The sequence below is a fragment of the Martes martes genome (genome assembly GCF_963455335.1).
Source record: "Martes martes genome assembly, chromosome: 4".
In the NCBI taxonomy this organism is placed as follows: domain Eukaryota; kingdom Metazoa; phylum Chordata; class Mammalia; order Carnivora; family Mustelidae; genus Martes; species Martes martes.
The window spans coordinates 94723227-94728347 of NC_137891.1; positions in this window are offsets into that span (position 1 = coordinate 94723227).

Here is a 5121-nt window from a genome sequence, read left to right on the forward strand (position 1 = left end):
CCACACAGGGTGTGGAGCCTGCTTAGGATTCTCTCTCTCCCTCTACTCCTCTCCGCCCCTGCTCATACTCTCTCTCTCTCTCTCTCTCTCACACACACACACACACAACAACAACAACAACAAACAAACAAAAAAACCCACTAAGGGGCGCCTGGGTGGCTCAGTTGTTAAGCAACTGCCTTTGGCTCAGGTCATGATCCTGGGGTCCTGGGATTGAGCCCACATCAGACTCCTTGCTCAGTGGAGTCTGCTTCTTCCTCTCCCATCCCCCCTGCTTGTGTTCTCTCTCTCGCTGTGTCTCTCTCTGTCAAATAAATAAATAAAACCCTTTAAAAAAAAAAAACAAAAAGCCACAAAGCATTAGAATACATGCAGTTTTAGAAATTCCTCATAGTATAATGAATCATATTTTTTAAACTTGCATCAGGTGGAATTCTCCAAAAGATAAGTCTTTTGAGATATTGTCATTAAAAAAAAAAATTTTTTTAATTTATTTGTGATGCCAGAGTGGCTCCGGTGGTTGAACATCTGCCTTCAGCTCAGGTCACGATCCCAGAGCCCTGGGATTGAGGCCTGCATTGGGTTCCTTCCTCAGCAGGAAGCCTGTTTCTCCCTCTCCCCCCAACTTGCGCTCTCTCTCTCCTCTCTCCAACAAATAAATAAAATTAAAGATTTTATTTAAAAAATTTTTTTACTTATTTATTTTGAGAGAGAGAGAAAGAGAGAGAGAGTGCATGCACACACAAGCATGGAAAATGGCAGAGAAGGAGGGAGAGGGAGAGAGACTCCACACCAAGCTTGAAGTCCATGGGGCTTGATCCCACAACCCCAAGATCTAGACCAGAGATGAAATCAAGAGTCAGCCACTCAACTGACTGGGCCACTGAGGTGCCCCAAGATCTTTTCCTTTTTTTTTTTTTTAAGGTTTTATTTATTCATTTAACAGAGAGGGAGAGTACAAGCAGGGAGAGCAGCAGGCAGAGTGGGAGGGAGAAGCAGGCTCCCTGCTGAGTCAGGAGCTGGATGTGGGACTTGATCCCAGGACCCTGGGATCATGACCTGAGCCGAAGGCAGCCGCTTAACGAACTGAGCCACCCAGGAGTCCCGATCTTTTCATTTTTAACTTGATGGTAAATCCTTAAAATCTGTTCTTCTCTTTTCCCCGTTACTTACACCTACCAACTTTGGACATCTCTATGTGCTAACAACTTTAGATTCACTAATTTATTTATTCAGTGAATTGGAAATATAAAAATAATACAGGGCTTAGTACTCCTAATACTATCCCCACGTCGCAAAATGTCTCTCTCTGCATTCTTCTCCCTTCCTCTACTCCAGATTGAGAGGAAAAAGTCCTGTCCTCTTTCGAGGTTCTTCCTCCACCTGGGTCTTACCTCCACTTCCCCCCATGTCCTTCAAGACTGGAAACTTGTTCTGTCCTTTACTGTCCACTCTCTATTTATGTTTCTATTCCTCCATCTATAAATATGCTCCCCTGACCCAAGTTCCCTCTCCCTATCATTCTGTGTTTTCTCCTTCTACTCTCTGACATGATTAGGAAAGAAAGGTCTCCACCTCTTCACCTCCCATCCACACTTCAACTCACAACCATCAAGCCTCCTCTATAACCTTCCTAACAGTGTGACAATTACAGAGCTGGGACAAGAAGCTCTTGAATTTGCTTTGAGGAGCTCGCTGCCAGCTTCTAGCTGCCACATCTTTTTGTCTGCAACCCTGAAGCCGTGCTCAGGACCCACCTTCCCTATCTCACAATCAGTGACTGAACGTGGTGGGGTACTAGAGTTGGGCCAATTCTGCTCCCTATAGGACTCCTCGAATGGGCAGTCTTTGTGGGGAGCTCCCTATTTGCCAGAACAAGACTTTCCCATACTACAATCTGAGTCTCTTTCTACTCATCCACCTTCCTTCCCTCTCTCCTCTTACACCTGTCAGATCTGCATCGCACCGTGGTCCAAAGACTTCCCCTGCTAACTACTGCTCCCTCTTCTTTTATCCTTCACAGGCATTACCCCCAATAAATTTCTTGTATGTCTTATTCTGCCTGGGCATCTTCTTGAAGGACCTGAATTGATACCAACTTTCCTAATTGCCAAACCTGTGAGCTATTTTCTGTCCCCTTGTGAAGTCTCACTGCATTAAACCTGTGACTCGGTTTCAGGTTGCTTGTCTCTCACAGCCTCCACGATACAGTACGTCCTACTTCTCCTCCTTTCCCCCCATCATTTCAACTCTTTCTGGGGTCTTTTCTTTGTATTTTTTTAAAGATTTTTTTGTTTATTTGTCAGATAAAGAGAGATAGAGAGGGAACACTAGCAGGGATAGTGGGAAAGGGAGAAGCAGATACCCCGCTGAGCGGGGAGCCAGATGCAGGGCTCGATCCCAGGACCCTGGGATCCTGACCTGAGCCAAAGACAGATGCCTAACCGACTGAGCCACCCAGGCACCCCTGTGGTCTTTTCTTTCTATAACCAATCCTTAAATATTGGTTTTCCTTAAGATTCTATCTGTGACCCTCCACTCTTTCTCTGTGCAGGTCCTGTCTCAGTGATGCAACTGATTATCAGAATTTTAACCACGATCATTGCCAATGACTCACAAATCTATCTCCCACTCACAATTCTCCCCTAAGCTTCAAAGCCAAACATCCAACTGCTGACTGGACATGTCCACTCTGATGAGTTAAGCCAGATACATTGGTTTGGGCCTTCATCCTATCTATCCCCTTGTAGTATCTTCCTACCAATCACTCACAAGGAAACTTGAGACTTATTCTCAACAACTCCTCTTCCATCACCCCCCATGTCCAATTTGTGGTTTGATAGTCTTGTCCTTGAAATAGGTCGCATCTGTCACTGCCCCCTGCAGTTCTGTAGTGATTGTATCAGTTTAAGTCTTTGTGATCTTTAACCAAGATTTTCAAAAATGACCTTTTAGTGGTTTTCCTTCTGCCAGCCTTTCTCTCTTCCTAACTACACTGTGGACAAAGGGATTTCCTGAAATGCAAATGGATCATATAAGAGACAGTAAAATACAGAAGTAAAGCACAAAGGCTTCAGCTTAGGATGAATCTAAGTTCAAATCCTGACTCTGCCTTTTATTGACTGTATAACTATGGATAATCCCTTAATATTTCTAAGTCTCAGTTACTTCATTTGAAAAATGAAGATTAATAATCATATCTACAGCAAAGAAACATTGTGAAGATTAAATGAAATAATGAACACAGGTTAATTGGTGGAAGATATATGGTCAAAATATGTTTTCTGACTCTTTTTTTAATTAATTGTTGTTATTTTTCAAGTAGGCTCATACCCAGCATGGTGCCCAGTGTGGGGCTTGAACTCACAACCCTGAGATCAAGACCTGAGCTGAGATCAAGAGTCAGACACTTAACTGACTGAGATACCCAGGTGCCCCTTTTATTATTTCACATTGTTCCTGAAAATCTTCAGTGTTTCCCCAGTGTTATAATGATTACATTCAAAACCCTTAACATTGTATACTTTTGCCTCAGTTTCCTCCCTGTCTCTTGGCAGGCACCATTTCCAATTCTATCCTTCCATCCCAACCATACTGAAGTAATTGCAATTCCACAAGTGGGTCATGAACTCTTGAAAATAGTACATTTATGAAAAAGGGCTTGGGCTCTGAATTGGATTGGTATATAAACCTTTAAATTTGGAGGTTGGGGAATACCAGTGGGATAAGAGTATGAAGTAACTAGGGTGATCCCATAAATTTGAGGAAATTTGTTTTTTCTGTAGTGTTCCACAGTCATATGGAAATCTATTCAAGAAGTTCTCAAATTAATTCTTTTGGTGGGGAGAGTGGACAATTTTCTAAAAGTGCATTACACCATTCATGTGGATACTCTTGACGGCCCACTAGAGACTTATGTGAGTTATCTAAAAATCTACACGAATAGTCCAAACAGTTCTGTAGGGACACCTGCGTGGCTCAGTTGGTTGAGCGTCTGCCTTTAGATCAGGTCATGTTCCCAGGGTCATGGGATCGAGGCCCGAATTGGGAATCCTTGCTCAATGGGGAGTCTGCTTCTCCCTCTCCCTCTGCCTGCTGCTCTCCCTGCTTTGGGCTCCCTCTTTTTGACAAATAAGTAAATAAAATCTTAAAAAAAAAACCAAAAACAGTTCTGAGAAGAGATCTGCTTCTGTCCTCAGTTATAGAATTGCTTGAAAACCATCTCATCATTACAAATTGTCTCATTTTGTTTTCTTCATGGCACCCATTACTATCTGAAATTACCTTATTGTCCATTAGAATATAAACAGAGATCTTGTCTTTCTTGTTCACTATACATGTGCCACTGCCCAGTACAATATCAGGTTAGGTTTCAAAAACTGAAGCCACACAACTAGTAAGAAGAGATACAACTAGAACCGAGGTCTGTCTGAACTTACCCCCTAAACTTGATGTCCTTGAGTACCCAAGAAATATTTGTTGAAACAATAAATGAAGAGTCAATGAATTTTTTAAAAGATTTATTTATTTATTTGAGTGAGAGAGAGAATAAAAGGAAAGAGAGAATCTCAAGCAGACTCTGTGCTGAGCATAGAGCCTGGCGTGGGGCTCGATCCCATGACCCTGAGATCATGACCTGAGCCGAAACCAAAAGTCAGACACACAACTGACTGAGCCACTCTCAATGAATGTTTTTAAATGGAGGATATAGGGATCAAAGTGGTGTTTTAAAAAGATTTAATCTGGCAGTATTTTGCAATATGGTTTGGAGGCAGGGAAAATAATTAAGAATCTGTTGCAGTCATCTGAATTTGAGGAGACTAATAACTTACCAGAATTACATTAGTTGCTAGTAGCCAAAAAACCTGACTGATCAGTAACTAAAGCAAATTCTTCTTATATACAGTTAACTCTTGAACAACATGAATTTGAACTGCCCATGTCCACTTACACACAGATATTTTTGATAGATTCTGTAATGTAGTTGTATTTTCTCTTCTTTATGATTTTCTCTCCTCTAGCTTACTCTATTGTAAAAATACAATAAATATACATATACAATATATGTATAATACATATAACATACAAAATATTTGTTAATCTACAGTTTACAGCAGTGGG